Below are 17652 nucleotides of genomic sequence, written 5' to 3'. Positions count from 1 at the left end.
TTAACATAAACAATTCCTTCCTTGGGAGCTCAACGAAATCCTTTCCCTTCCTCTTTGCAAGATCTGACCTCTACTTTCATATATCTTTTGGTCAACTTTTCTAGTTCAACCTATTAAATCCTAGGTTGATCTTTTCCATCGTTTTAATATATGTATAGGACTGTGTTCTAGTGCAGACTTAACTACACCTGTTTACCTTGTATGGGATCTACAAATTCCATGGCAAACCAGTGTATGCATATACTATGAATACCCTTTAATCTAAGGAGCCTCTTTTCTTTCCACCATATTTGGGTTGAAACATAACCTTGGCATCAGTCATCACTCTCGTGGTCTATATTCCTTGGTCACACTAACTTATTTCTTCATATGACTTATCACTCCAGTCATCCGCGAACTCTATTTTTACCCTTAACCTTCTTCATGAACCGTGGGCTTTCCAATTACAATCCATATGTATTTACACCATGGCTGACTTCCCATGTTACGGTCCTAGCTAACCACCCGGTGTTTAGTGTCCCAACAGACCTAGCATGCTGCCATAGCTAAATTATGGTCTTACATAAAATACATGTGTTTAATGTCCCGACATGCTCAATTGGTTGTCATAGTTGTGCTATGGTCTTACACCTCGTAATCCTCGTGATTACTGTTTCGACAAACTATCCTGTGTTATGTCCCGATAGATCATCTACGATGCCATAATATCTTTCTGCTATGGTCTTACACCTCGTAATCCTTGTGATTACTGTCCCGATGAACTATTCTGAGTTTAATGTCCTTGCGGATCATCTATGATGTCATAGTATCTTTCAACTATGGTCTTACACAATATAACCCCGTGTTTACTGTCTCAGCAGACTACCAAAGGATGTCATAACGTCTTTCAGCTATGGTCTTAATCCTATTTACCTTTTTGGTGCGTTTCATATCATGCCATATCATCTTTTAGATATGGTATTACTCATTTTATCATGATTCCATAGCATCTTTCAACTATGGTCTTACTCATTTTATCATGACGCCATAGCATCTTTCAGCTATGGTCTTACTCATTTTATGCATATAGCCTCCGATCAGTCCCATAGCCTAGCCATGATATTTTATTTACTTTTCCCATTGCAACCCAACCATTACTTTGTTCGTCGTCCTAACCTTGATGCTTGAACACCGTAGTGTCCCCTCCGTAAGGCCTAGAGCTTCGCTCATCACGGGTGCACTCAGTAACACTGTATAATGTTATCTAACAGAATCAACCCTTTTTCCCATTCCTAACTTTATCTAACCCACTAGTAATTTCCCTTCCAAATCATGCATACACTAATTATGCATTCCTTACAGAACATCTTTATGCAATGCCTACACCAGATAACCATTTAACAATCATCTACTATTACGGTCAGCATTAACATATAAAATTTTTAGAGCAACATTTAGCAACCAGAAGGCAATGTGCAGAAACTCATCTGGTTTTCTTGCCTCATTAGCTTAGCTTCTCCAAACACCAATCCTTCTTCATCCTGGCAGCTAAACATGACAACCATGTATCAGTGAAACTAAAGGTGTTCAACCCTTAAGACCTAGATTCCACAATTATCCAAAAACTTTGAGCTTTCTTACTCTACTTCTTTTCTTCAATCCAAAAGTTCAGAGGGATAAGGAAACGTACTAGTGCCCAATCTTTCTACTTCTAGACTTAAATCCGCATGAAAACTGCAACAAGCAGAACTTTCTTCAACTACATTATATTCTTCTTTAGGGCGATTGAAGAAGACGATTCTTAAAGAAAAAGGTTTGGGAAATAGAATTGAGAGGAATTTTATTCCCACACACGTCTATATATACTCCCTCAGCACAGTCTCAAAGGCTATTTCAGCTATTCAATCCTAATCATTAAGTCTTCCACTATGGAACTAGCTAGTTATATCCTAACCGAACCAGGGTTGAAATACAACTAATCGAATTTTGACCACTAAAATTTTTATTTACTTGGCGAGGCTCGATAGTTTGCTAATCCTCTTAATTTATTCATAATTTCCCTAGTTTTGGGATTAAATAACAATGTTCGTGTTACAAGTATGTAATTAGGGAGAGCTCGGTCACGATACTATCGTGGAATTACTTTGTGACTAAATAATTTTATAATTAATAGGTGAAAAGTTGGAGCTTAATTATAAATTATTTGAGCCCTAATTATATATGTTCATTCGGTCACTCCACTAGATAATTGAAACTATAAATGAATTGCGTAAAACCAAATGAATAGAATTAAATGGAAATAATGAAGTTAGGGAAATAGGTTGCATTCACAAATGAATGTGTTTTCACACTAAGTATAAAAATGACTTGAGAATTAATTTAAGGTTTTCATATTATTATTTAAATAATTATAATTAAAAAATTGAAAATAAAAAATGGAATTAAATTAATTAGTCATTAATAATCCATTGAATATGGAAATTAAAAATATTTTCTCATAGATTCTGTTACAGTAAAGTTGTTATGACTTTAATGGAATTAGAATTGGGTTGAGAAAATTATTTAATTGAGAAATTGATGTACCTAGTTTAATTAATTAAATTAAATAATATTTATTTTGGGAAATAGAAAACAAATATTGGGTTGAATTAAATTATAAAATGTTGAGTCAAAAGCCCAAGAAGCTCATATAATTGGACTCAATATAGGAGAGATCCAAATCCCCTTATATTACATGTGAGTAGCAGCAACCCTAGTGTTATTATCTAGGGTGTGTCATCTCCCTCTCTCCTAGTTAGACTACGAAAATGTCTTTCATTAAATAAATATTTTTGTGTTATCTTATTCAACCAAGATGATTCTATCTCTCCCTATAAATAGATGGTATTGATAGAACTATTAACACACAAGTTTTATATATTGTTATTCTGCTAGAAAGTAGTAAAATTTTATTTTCTTAGAATAAATTTTATTTTTTTAAGAACTACAATTTATACTGGTTTCTATTGAGAGAATTACTTCCCTACTGAAAGTAACTAAATTGTTTCTTGTTCTGTGTTCGGATCGTGTTGCTTGAGTCCACACTCGGTGAAATTCAAGTATGAGGATAGTGGAGAATATCATTCGATTGAAAGTCAATAATGATACAGATCCATCTCGCACAAAGCACATGTACTTTTTAGAAAAAAAAGTTTATTGCTATAAATATTAAAATCGGTCCGATTTTCAAAAATTTTAAACTTTTGCTATAATTGATTTTCATTTTTCCAACACAACTACCATCTTTGCTAAGGGATCTTTTGCCTAGGAGATGAGTGTAGAGTAGAAAAAATTAAACTTGAATAGTGAAAGGTACTTAAAAAGCAAGAATTTAAATACCTGTTATGCTATGATTCAAGGATTTCACTCATATGTTTCTTCTGTATATAGGCTACCCAAATCTTCCAATCCCAACTGTCATCAAGTCTTTTGCATTTGGTCGTATAAACGGTTGCATTAGATTTGAGGACTTCGTAATTCATCAACTCCTTGATGTTGTAGTCCTTGATTCTTCTAATTAGGACCTCTTTCAATGAAAATAGTTTGGTCTTTGAATTTTATTTTATTTTATATGATGTTTTTATAATTTTTATTTTATTTGATTCATAATTAAAAATTTAAGAAATTATTTTCTCAAATTTATAATTTTTATTTTATAATATATATATATTAAATGCACGTGTAAAAGAATATCGTGTGCCGCGTTTTTATCGTTAATTGGATGTATCACATGTTTGTTTTCTATACCGTGAATTTTTGAAGGATAGATTAGTACTATAATGGAATTAAAAAAATATATGTATCAAAGTATTAAAATAGAAAAAAAAAGGTATAATTCAAATTTTGTGACTTGCAAAAATAGAGAAAAAAAAAGAATGTAATTTTATCCAAAAGTAGCCTTTTAGAAACCAAAGCTTCTTTTTGTTTTTTTTTGGTGAATTATAAGAGAAAGGTAAAACCCTAAACAATAACACGACTAGTACGACTCGAACTCAGGCTACACATTGCGGTGATAAACACTCTGACCATCATGCTAACACACGGGGTTCCTTTTTTTTAATGGAAATCCAACTGGAGCACTTTTATTTTAAAAAAAAGTAAAAAACTACAAAACCAGAAACTAGAAAATAGAATCAAAACAAAATAGCGGCTAATAAATAAACTCCAACCTAGACAAAGAATCACCCCCTCAATTACATGACATGTGCGAACATTGGGAAACTCTAAACAGCAGGAGCAAGTCATCAAACCCTTCCCTTGGAAACCCGAATAACATTTATTCATGCTCCAAAAAAATCAAAATCTCCTTTTTTCTCCCATGCACAATGATTCAATCAAAATCCCTTATTGCACCAGCATCGTCGACTGCTATGTTTCCTGTAACACCCCTAACCCAAATCTGTAGCTGAAATAGGGTTACAAAACATTACCGGAGTTTACAAATTAAACAGATAGAAAATACAAACATTTCATATCATATAGCATTCATGTCAAAAACCAATCAAAATCATACATATTGTCCCTTATACGAGCCATCGAGGTCCAAATTACGCATTAAAAGCATATTGGGACTAAATCGGAAACTCAAAAAGAATTTTCAAAAATATTTAAAAATTTCAACACTGCAGAGGTCATACGGTCGTGTGGTCAGGCAGTGTGACTCACACGACCAAGAGACATGCCCATGTCTTAGGCCGTGTGGGCATTCGAAATAGGGATGCACAACCTTGTCTCAACCCGTGTGAGTTTGCTGACTTGGGTCACATGGCCAAGTCACACACCTGTGTTCTAGGCCGTGTGAGCATACTGACTTACATTCTTAAAAAGATACAAGGGACACATGGCCATGTCACCTAGCCGTGTGTCATACAAGGTTGAGACACACACCCGTGTCAACGAAAATAGGCCATTTTACAAGCCATATTTCTCACCCAATTTTATGTCAACCTACAATCAATTTTATACATGTCAACAAGTCATAATTAGGCATCCAAAACAAGCGAAAATAAGTGGCAAATCTCAACAAATTACATAGAGGCCAACATTAAAAAAATGTCTATACATGCCATTATAACCAAATCAAAACATTTGAAAGTACCGATAGAATATGGATAGTGTAATATAACTCCGACAAGCTTCCAACCCAATCGAGCTTTCGATAATCTGAAAAGTAAAGGAAAACAACTACATAAGCAATGAATGCTTAGTAAGCTCATATAAACTTTAATCAAATCAATCTATTTCATTATGAAATTTACACTTATCAAGAATAAACATGTACTGATACCGTACGATTCAAGAAACCATATTCAACAACTTACAAAATGAAAAAATCCATAGCATCACTTATACATATTATAGTAGAGTTTTCAACAACTTTATACTCTTCCAAATTTCTTTATTCTCATTTGTATTTCTTTACTTATTACATCCATTCCAAATGTATAACACACAATTCATAAGCATATCATTCCTGTAACACCCCTTAACCCTTATTCGTTGCTGAAACAGGGTTACAGAGCATTACCTAACTTTTCAAATCAAATACAGACATTATATATATATCATTTAACATACATATCATAAATTAATCATATTGTCTCTTTAATGAGCCTTCGAGGCCCAAAATATGTGTTAGAAACAAATCAGGACTAAATCGGGTACTTAGAAAATTTTCTGAAAACATCAAAATTTTTTAAAAGAATAGGGGACACATGCCCTTGTGGCCAGGCCGTATGGCTTACATGGTCAAGAGACATATCCATGTCTTAGGCCGTGTGCAAAATTGGGTGCTCACTAACTTATGTCACACGGCCAAGCCACACGCTTGTGTGCTAGGCCGTGTGAGCATACTAACTTGCAGTATTAAGGTGCAGGGTTCACAGCCAAGCCATACGCCTGTGTGCTAGGCCGTGTGAGCATACTAACTTGCAATATTAAGGTGTAGGGTTCACACGGCCTAGTCACATGCCTGTGTGCTAGGCTGTGTGCCACACACGGCTGAGACAAACGCTCGTGTCTCTACCTGTGTGAAAATACCTGAGCATTCTATTTTGAAATTTTAAAGTTGCAGGGAACATACGGCCAAACCACACGCCCATGTATTAGCTGTGTGTTTTACACGGTCCAGTCACACGCCCTTGTGTCTAGCTGTGTAGACTCAAAATGAGCCTTAAACATCAATTTTACCATTCCTTGCAATCTTGGACACCAAGCAACTTAAAAATCATTCGTTCAACTAATCCAAAACACAATCAAATACCTTAAAAACATATCAAAACAATCAACTTAGATGCCTATCCAATGTTCCCTCATAGATTCCACATTTTATTATCTAAACATATTATCAAAACATCAATTTAATCCATATTATAAACATACCAATTTCAATTTAATTTTACCTAAATCATGATCTCTTAAACATCAATTTAATATACCATGTTAAAACTTCAAACACAAACACATGCTTATAGATATATATCAACCAGCATTAAAATTTTAATCTTATTTAAAACTAAACCACAAATTAGTTAACATTTGACACCCTAGGTACATGCCGACAAAAAAAAGATATACTTCACCACGTCTGAGATCGGGGTCATTGATGGATGCTGAATTGGATATCAAACTTAAGTATCTAACCTGCGCACCGAAAATAAAACTGTATAATAAGTATAAACTTAGTGGTATTTCTATAATCCGATTATTAAAGGCAAGATAATTTAATATATATACATTTAATCATACAATAATATTAATCATTCAATTAATCAATTCATCAACACATCATTTATAACATATTCAATTATCATCTCTTGCTATTTCAAATCTCATACTTGCTGTTCAAATAGGTTTTCACATTCAATGTTTTCCAATACCAATCATAGTATCATTTCATTTAATTACCCCTATTAACATGACTCGGACTCCGATGGATATATGGATCCAACCAAAACACACCAGTTTGATACCCAGTACCTCATCGGAAAATTCAAAGTAATAAATTGACACCTAGTGTCTCATCGGCTAAACCAAAATAAATTGGCACCCAGTGCCTCATTGAAGTAATTCCATGTAACAATTTGACACCCAGTCTCTAATCGACTCGAGGTCGAAGAATCCCTGAACTCTTCCAATCCTATGGCATACCATCTATATTTGACTTAGCCCGATACAGTTAATAGGGTTTCAATTCACTTTTCAAGTGCAACAAACATCCAATATTCAATTTCCACATAAATGACATATTCATATAAATTCAATTCAATATCAAGATGCTAACATTTACCTTAATTACCTACCATAAACATTTAAATCAAAATATAACAATTAATAATTAAATTCAGATTATAGAAATACAAACCAAAATTTTTGAGCTATTCCTCGTTGACTTTATCTTTTCCTTTCTTAGTCGAGGTTTCCGACACAACGTTAGCTACGAAATTAAAATAATTAAAATTCATCAATACAGTAAAATTCAATTTCACATTGAATACTTCAAATTTTTTTATTCAACATTTGCCGAAATTCCAATTTAGTCCCTAAACCGAGACTAACCTTATTTCTTCAGAATTAATTCTATATTTTCATTCAATTTCCACTTTAAACTAGATTTAACTCTCAAATTTAACTTAATTCCCTAAATTTTGAAATTTTCACAATTTAGTCCCTAATACTCAAAATTTACAATTTATTCTAACATTAAGGTTTATTATAATATTATAATATATATTTTAACTTTAAATTTTATAAATAAATACACTTATCCCACCTCATCAATGCAATTAGAATAATTGCCTATTTAGTCCTTTTAATTTTTCTTTATTTTATAATTTAACTTCCACCTATTATGCGATTTAGTCTTAATACCTAATTACTCTTAATTCATGCAAATTCACCTAACCAAAACCTAATTAACTACTCAACTAGCTTCGTAAATATTTTTAATAAATATTTTTGAGTTCGTTTTACGAAAATGGGGACTCAAAAATTCACTTTTCAATACCCGTAACTATCGGGTCGTTATAATACCACCATAGCCACAAGCTAGTGCATGCAAACATAGCCCTTTTCAAATTAATAACATAATAAGCCATTTCATAAGAAATTGCATAACTTAAAACTTACCACTCTTTATGAATACAAGTATATTTTCATTTATGCACTTACCATTTCAGTGTATCTCATAATTAAACATATTATCATTCAACCAACAGCTTGGCACTTGCCTAAGTATCAAACAACAACACTTGTTAGCGTACATGAACATATTTCTTATAACTTCAACATCAGTAACCTTACTATCTCAACATGTTACACTTGAGTTTATTACTCATCTCAACTTACATAGTTTCCATGTATCAACATATCAAGATATTGATAAATATATCATAATACACATCATTCTCTTACCATTTCTTCATTTACATATATCTTTCAAGACAACTCCCGATATTTTACCTTTTGAAGAATGACTTATGGATTTGAGTACATCATTAACAAAAGCTCGAAAGCTGAACAGAAGCTCATGAGAGCTAAACAGAAACCTATAAGGGCTGAACAGAAGCTCGTAAGAGTTGAACATAAACTCATATGAGTTAAACGGAAGCTCATTAAAGCTGAATAGAAACTCATAGAGTTGAACAGAAGCTCGAAAGAGTTGAACGAAAACTCATATGAGTTAAACAGAAGCTCGTAAGAGCTAAACGAAAAGTAAAACACGAAAGTTCGCAACAAATGCTGAACCTCAGTTTACTTGGGTAATTTGTCATCATTCTCCTCCAATGCCATCAATTCGCCAAATCACGAATGTACTCAAATCCCGCGTTCAATCAAAACTAAGTATTAATTTTGATAATATTTCCAACAATAATTCAATTCCAACAACAGAACATATATATATATATATTACCAATCACCAATTAACATTTACTTTTCTCAAACTTATACAGAATACAGTTCATACAAACTTACCTCGTTAAATTGCAGAAATATCAATATTTAGGGGCATTTTGGAAATTTTCCATTTTCCTAGATTTTCCACTCGACCTTGATCTAAATTAATAATTTCATTTAATATATTACTTTAAAAAATAAAACAATTCATTTCACACAATTTTTTCATTTTTAACATTTTTACAAAATTACCCCTAAATTTTTACTTTTATTCAATTTAGTCCCTGAGCCCAAAACATGAAAATTAACCATTTTTAATGCAAACCTATGCTAGATAAATATTCATGGCATTCAATTCAGCCCATTTTTACAATAATTTCACAAAAAAACTCTTGTATTTTTACTATTTCAACAATTTAGTCCCTAATTGAGAAATTCATCAAAAATTACTTAATAAAATATTTTTAATTAACAAATAATATCTCAATTTCATCATTTAACATAAAAAAAATCATATAGATTCATCAATGGAAATATCCAAAATCTTTAACAAAATCAGAAACTAAGATAAGATTTAGTTGGACCTAATTGTAACAATCTCAAAAATATAAAAATTATAAGAAACGAGTAAGAATTAGACTCACATGAAGCAAATATACAAAACCAGCTCAAGGAGCTCTCCCCATGTTTGTTTGAATCGAAATTGGCAAAAGAATTGCCTAGAAATCTCTTAGAAATTCAATTTGTACTTTTAATTTCATAATAATTACCATTTACCATTAAATGACCTTTTTATATTTTTTTCTTGTTATGCCACCTCATCCTATTCATTTAGGTATATTTACTATTTAAGTCCTCCCTCATTTATTAATCAAGCCATTTAATCAATTAAATATTTTAATTAGCAAGTTTTGCACCTTTTTAATTTAGTCATTTTTAATTAATTAACTATCGAAACGTTAAATTTTTTAATGAAACTTTAATACCATCTTAACGTCAATTCGTAAATATTTATAAAAATATCTACAACTCGGTTTATAGAAACGAGGTCCGATACCTCACTTTCTAAAAGCACTTGACCTAATAAATCATTATAATACACAAATTACTAATTCAAAAATATTTTTAAAACTATATTTGACTTGTAAATATTAAATAATAATATTTACGAACTTACTTGCAGATTGGTGGCCTCAAACCACTGAAAATCACACTGTTACAGTGCCTCCCGGTGCTGGTCCACTATCTCCACCAAGTATTGCTCCTCAACTTTCAAAAACTCCTTAAACCTTCACTGCTCCATTTTTATATTGTAAACAAAAGTCCCGATGGTAGATCTGTTCACACCACTCAAGTTAGCCTTATTTATTACACACAAAGAGTCACCTTCCACAACAACTCTTGAAAATCCCAGATCTGCCACCATCCTGAGCTCTTGAAGACACTTGAAAGCCTCAGCTACAAACGCCGACGGTAAGTTGTCGTTTACAGTTATCATTTCAACTAATATTCTGGATCTACTATCTCTGATAACTATACCTGAATAGGAATTTGAATAACTCTCAAGAAACTCTGTGTCAAAGTTTATTTTGATATAAGGATCCTCCGGCGGTTTCCATATTTCAAAACCCGCCGACGGTATAAGTAACTTCTTCTGAATCCCCTTTAGTTTTTGTAAATACTGTAAAATCTTATGTGCAATCTATTGTGTCGATGCAAAAACTCTATCATGGACCTACATATTCCTCTCTGACCAAATGAACCATATCACACATGTTATCCGACAACAAGTATCCATGCATTGAAAATTCCCTTTAGCCAATCCTGGAAAGATTTTTCCCCTCTCACCCTATTCCATTTTATATTCAGCAGGTTCCAAACTTCAGCAACAAATGAGCAATCCCAAAAACCATGCTCCAAATCCTCCACACCCTTTACACACTTTGGGCATACCGCTAAGCCAGTCAAACGCCTATTGTATAGATTGTATGAATTAGGAATTAGATTCTTAAAGATTCTCCATACTGTAATTTTAATCTTTGCAAGCAATATTAGTTTCCATAGCCTTTTGTAGAAAGTCTTGTAACAACTAGTAGCTTCATGATTATGTATTTCATTATGGCCTTATAATAATGTTTATCTGTTTCAAACTGAATACTCGCCTAAGTGATCAACCTTCCAAACCACCGTATACAGATACAGGTGCAGAGCTAAAGGAATGCCTAAAATCTTTTTTGCCACATTAGGGACAAAATGCTGGTAATCTTTCCCACATCCCATTTTCTTTCATAAGGCACAATTAAATTTGAAACAATTCTATGCGACGCATTTACACCCGTTTCGTGAATTTTCCTTGTTACTAGGCCAGAGACCTAAACATCCTTCTATATATCAATACTTGTACTCATTCCAACCTGCCATCCCAAACCCTCCAAAAGCAGCCACATCGCAGACCATATGCTCTTCCATGTATAAAATGGGTAAGCTTCTAACCTCTATTTCCAAAAATTCGAATTAGGATAATATTTGGCTTTGAATGAATGTACTAATAATGAACTTTGATCTTTAACTGAACACCAACCTTGTTTAGCTAGTAAAGCAATGTTAAACTGGCTAAGATTGCGAAATCCCATCCCACCAAAATGTTTCGAAACACACATCGAGGGCCATGCACACCAACGAATTCCTCGTTTACCCTAAAAAAATTTCCACCAAAAATAAGAAATAATTTGCTCTAACTCTAAACATAACGTACCTGGTAATAGAAAACAAGACATCGTTAAAGTGGATATAGCTTGTAGTACACTTTTTATAAAAACTTTTTTCCCCCATGGGATAGCAGTTTCACACACCAACTATTAATGTGACTTCTTAGTTTGTCTTTTAACCCCTGAAATGCTATTTTCTTACTCCTTCCAACCATATTCGACAATCCTAAGTAGTGCTCAGTATCCATATAAATACGAACCCTCAAATATCTTAAAATCCCATGCTGAACATCCTCTCCCACATTTGCACTAAAATAAATATCAGATTTCTCATAATTTATACACTACCCTAAGGAGGCTTCATACTCCTTAAGAGTCTGTTTTAGAATCATAGCACTTCCCACCGTACCTCCCCCAAATAAGATGCAGTCATCAACAAATAAAAGGTGTGAAATTTCAGGCCTTCCTATACTAATCATTGCTCCTTTAATTGAACCCCTTTGACTTGATGCATCAGTGAGGAAAGCCCTTCACTAAAAATAAAGAAGAAATATGGGCTAACCAGATCCCCTAGACGTAGTTCACATTTAGGTGAGAACTTGTTACCCATTATGCCATTAAGCATTAAAGAAAACGTAATAATATTGACACAATAATGAATAAAATTCTCCCATCTTTCCACACAGCCCATATTCAAAAGCATCTTTCGTAAACTTTCCCATTCCACCCTATCATATACCTTGCTCACATCGAGTTTTAAGGAAAAATGCTCATTCTTCCCATACCTTTTTGATAAACCGTAATTTATACATTTTTTATCCCATGCTTAGCACATTTATGGATGGTTTCTCCTTAGAATTGGTGAATTCAATGCTCCTAATCCTTTAATTTCATGTTCTATACTTAGGTGAGCATAGGAGAGTAAAAAGAGCAATAAACGAGCCGAAAACGAAGAAAATGGACCTACGTGGGAAATCAACATGGCCTGGACTTTCTCACACGGCTGTGTCCCTTTGGCAGGATTAAAGCACGACTTACACGTGTATACTACACGCTCGTGCTTGTCCAATAGCCTTGACTACGGGATGGAGTAATCGCACACGGGCGTGTCCCTGCCGAGCCCAAGTGTGACCCTATTCGGAAAAGGAAAATTTTAGGGGATTTTAGGCATTCTAAAGCCTATTTAAACACCAAAAAAGGCACTTAAAAGGGGGAAGCAGAGTAGAAAGCAAGGAATTACTCAAAGATAGTTGATTGATCTATCTCAGAAGCCAGATTCATCATCAAGACTGAAGATCTCCCTTCAAGTTCCTTCAGGAGTTTTGGTTTTTCTTATGTTTTGTTATCTTTATGCTTTTGAGATTTTTTCTTTCATAAGTGTGAATTAAACCCCCTAGACACCTAAGGGGAATAAAACCTAAGACAGATCTTGTTATTATTATCTGAAGTGTATGATAAATATTTGACTTGTTCTTAATTATGTGTTCTTAATTCTTGTTTTGATATTCCAGGATATTGATTCAAGTTAGCTCTTATTCAGAGGAGGAATAGACCCTGTCTAAGAGTAAATTTGTCATAATTAAGCGGAGTTGATTGCACGCTTAGAGATAGGGTGATAAGGTTTTGCTGGATTAGGGTGAAACCTAATAAGGGAATCCATAGATCGAGTTAATGCAATTCTAAGGTATTAATTAGAGAGAGATTTCAATTATTCAGCCTAGGGTTAGACGTTATTAGTCTCGAGAGAGATAATAATATAACTTAGGGATTTCTACGGATCAAGTCAAATGAATAAATCGTCTGATTCAGAGTCAAATAACAAGTGAAGTCTAGGTGGATTTTTCCTTAGGTATTGTTTTAATCAATCGAATTTTTTGAAAATTATTTTCCCAAATTTTCTTTCTGTGCATTCTTAGCTAGTAATTAGTTTAGATAACCAAACCTCTTAATTTTTAGGCTAGATAATAAAAAGGAAGTAAATACTAGTACTCGTAGTTCTTTTGGGTTTGACAATCCGGTCATGCTGAACTATACTACTGTTCGATAGGTACACTTGCCTTAATCATGATAATAAGTTAGTCTTAAGAACGATTCTTTCATAAATCTTTAAAACCTGTCACAAATATCACGTATCAAGTTTTTGGGGCCGTTGCCGGGGAACTAGGATATTAGGAACACTCGATTTTTATTACTTTAGCCATTTTACTTTTATTGCAATTTAAATTTTTATTTTATTTTCTAATTCTTCATTTATTTTCTTCTGACTGGTTTTTCTAATTTATGACCAGAAGAAACCCGTCAGGACTGTTACTATTTGATAGTGAGCTCGATCGCATAGTTCGCAGAAACCGAAGAGAAATAAAGCGAAGCTTACGCTACACGAAGGAAGAGCAAGAGGACGATACTTGAACCACAACCGAAGAGATGGCTGAAAACCAAGAAAATCTGCTACCTCCTACGATTGTTGTTAATTAGAATCCTGCTCAACGCACTATGTATGATTATGCTAAACCTTCTTTAACAGGAACTGAATCGAGCATAGTTAGACCTGTTGTAGCTGCAAATACTTTTGAACTAAAACCTAACACAATTCAAATGATACAATAATTTGTTCAGTTTGATGGTTTGCAGAACGAGGATCCCAACGCTCACTTGGCAAATTTCTTAGAGTTTTGAGACACTTTTAAAATCAATGGCGTTTCTGATGACGCCATTCGCCTTCGGTTGTTTCCCTTTTCATTGAGGAATAAGGCTAAACAGTGGTTGAACTCGTTGCCACGAGGATCAATCACTACTTAGGAACAAATGATTGAAAATTTTTTATTAAAATATTTTCTGCCAGCTAAAACAGACAAATTACGTAATGATATCTCTTCTTTTATGAAGATGGATTTAGAAACACTCTACGATGCATGGGAGAGATACAATGACCTCTTGAGAAGATGCCCTCACCATGGGTTACCACTCTAGTTACAGGTTCAAACCTTTCATAATGGCCTGAATCCTTCGACTTGACAAATGGTTGACGCAGCTACTGGCGGAACCATCAATAATAAGACACTTGAAGATGCATATGAATTTATAGAGGAGATATCACTAAATAACTATCCGTGGCAAGTCATGAGGACAAAGCCAAAGAAAACAGCTGGCGTTTGTCACTTCGATTCGGTCACCATGCTCTCTAATCAGGGAGAACTCTTGAATAAGAAAATTGATGGTTTCCTTAGTTCTTCACAGGTTTACCCAGTAATACAGTGCGAAGCAAGTGGAGGTGGATCAAGCAGTTCAGAATACCTACCTTATGGCCACGACATGGAGAACGAGCAGTTCAGAATACCCACCCAAATTTTTCATGGGGAGGCCAAGGAAATCAGAGACCACCACCCCTTCCAGGCTTTTAGCAACCACCGTACCAGCAGGAGAAAAAGCCAAACCTTGAGGAGATGCTAACCGAATTCATCTTGGTGTCAGAAACTCATTTTCAGAATACCGAGACAGCATTCAAAAATCAACAAGCATCAATCCAAGGGTTCAAAACTCAGATTGGATAGCTCGCCAAGTTGATTTCCGAATGCCTACAAGGTAGCATGCCAAGCAACACTGAATCTAACCCAAGGGAGCAACTCAACGCGATTGCCATTCAAAATGAGGAAGGGTTAGTTGCAAAACCAAGGCCAGAAACGGTGGTAAGCAAAGGTAAGAATGAGGTAGGCCAAAATAACCCCAAGCCGTGAATACAGAATATAAACCTCGTGTGCCATACCCCAATGCGACAAGGAAAGACCGATCAGACGAACAATTTGGTAAATTCTTTAAACTTTTAAAGAAACTACATATTAACTTACCATTTATTGAAGCCTTTTCGCAGATGCCAAACGCAGTCAAGTTTTTAAAGGAGCTTTTAACAAATAAACGAATGTTGGATGAGGCGTCACATAAGGAGTTGAATGTAATTTGCTCAGCCATATTACAGAATAAACTACCCAACAAATTGAAGGATCCAGGATTTTTACGATTCCTTGTTTAATTGGTAGTTTAGATGTTCATAATGCATTGGCTGACTTAGGGTCAAGCATTAATGTTATGCCTTATAAAATGTTTAAACAGCTAGGTCTTGGGAAACCCAAACAAACTAGGATGGGTATTCAATTGGCTGATAAAACCATTATATTTCCTAGGGGTATCATTGAAGATGTTCTTGTTAAGATCGATAAATTTATATACCTAGTAGACTATGTTGTTCTAGACATGGCAGAGGATACTAACACACCTTTAATTTTAGGACGACCCTTTTTAGCGACTACTAGAACCATTATTGATGTTGGTACAGGTGAATTGAAATTTCGTGTGTGAGACGAAACAATCACCCTTCAAGCTCGTAAATCGAGTAACACATCAAAAATTGAAGGTGGTTGTATAAATCATTCTGCTAGTACTGATCGTGTGGTGAAACCCTTTACGCAGGAAACAGTTTTGAAGAACACATATGAGTTGTGTTCAAACAACAACAAAGGACTTATCTATGAAGAATGAAGGCTACAAATCGAGGAGCTAGATGAATGGCGGACACAAAAAGTGAGAACACCTGATAAACCAAAACCGAGCTAGGACAAGCTCAATACTTCACCAAATCAACTTACGGTTGGAGAAAAAGCACTACTAGATGCAGCAGATCCTCGCATTGCCACTCCTGAACCTAATGAAGAAATTCCTCTCACGGTACTCAATATTTTCCCACACGGCTAGGCACACAGGCGTGCATTAGGCTGTGTTAAAATAGGACAAGATTTTTTTTCCAACACTGGATACGATAAGTTACCACGACCGTGCGATATGGCCATAGGTGAAACTACCAAAACAACACGGGCGTGAGACACGCTCGTGCCTCAAAATCATGGTTAAAATTAAGAATGTAACACGGGCGTGCGACACGCCCATTCCATCCACTCGTGGTCGACACTGTCAAAAACGAACACGGGCGTGGACCTATGTACACGGGCGTGGGAGAAGCAAATGAAGCAAGACACGGCCGTGTGCACCACACGCCCAAAGAACACGTGCGTGGGCCAAATGTTAGACTCGCCCAAATGTCAGACGGGCGTGTCCCACGGCCGTGTGCCCCAAAATCTATATAAACCCCTCACTATTCATCATCTCCGTCCCCAAAAATCCCTAACTCTAGCCGTTACAACTTCACACACCCTACCCCGACGCCCGTGCGCTGCCTACAACACCGATTCTGACGCCCTAAGTTCCTTCCTTTGGCGTTTGTTTACTCTTTTCTCTCTATTTTCTTTAAATATGTTATTTATTTCATGATTTCTCTACTCTATTGAACTATTTTGAATGAATATTCATAGTTAGAATATTAAAACACTCATGCTTGTTTAATAAAAATTTTGTCATTTTAGTTACTATATTATGCTATACTCTTTCATTTTTTCTTGTTTCCATGAAATTTATGCTTACCCATATGCATTCATCCATTATTCCCTTAATCCTATAACTTGATATATTTAGTGGTTTTAGTTTGTATCATCTCGTACGTAAATCTCATGAAATATTCATATTTAGTCTTGATTTTCCATACTATTCTTGGGGCATATTGGTTGAACTTCGATTTTTCAATGCAGGTACAATGTCGTCCTCACGTGATAATAAGAATGTTGTTCTCGCATTGAAGAAGAGAAAGGGAGCAGCGTCATCCTCGGGTCCTACCACGGAGATTAGAGACCTATTCCTCTAGGTTCCCTTGGGACCCAGGAGGAATTATATCAGATATTACGGGGCCGACCCCTAGGTGTAGGCCGCTGCATTGACTAGGTCACACTTGAACAGATTCATTTGGCTGACGCGGTCCGAGCCCTTCTGACGACTGACCCGTGAGGGCTCTTCTTTGAGATCGTCGAGCCGACGTATCTAGAGTTCACATTGGAACTCTGCTCGACGTTCCATCTTCAGACTGTCATGACCAACTTCGACAATCCTAGAACGGTCCAGTTCCGCCTTGGTGGTCTAATACGCCAGTTGA

General features: G+C 35.0%; 1 non-coding gene across 1 annotated transcript; it reads right to left on the bottom strand.

Moving 5' to 3' along the window:
• Positions 1–14474: 14474 nt before the first annotated feature.
• Positions 14475–14581, bottom strand: LOC121206789 (small nucleolar RNA R71). The gene has a single exon (XR_005901962.1). It is a non-coding gene; the product is annotated as a small nucleolar RNA R71 (small nucleolar RNA).
• Positions 14582–17652: the final 3071 nt, after the last annotated feature.

This window comes from Gossypium hirsutum, chromosome A09 (assembly GCF_007990345.1).
Source record: "Gossypium hirsutum isolate 1008001.06 chromosome A09, Gossypium_hirsutum_v2.1, whole genome shotgun sequence".
Lineage (NCBI taxonomy): Eukaryota > Viridiplantae > Streptophyta > Magnoliopsida > Malvales > Malvaceae > Gossypium > Gossypium hirsutum.
Note: the sequence above shows the minus strand (reverse complement) of the source record. Positions and strands in the feature narration are given on the sequence as shown.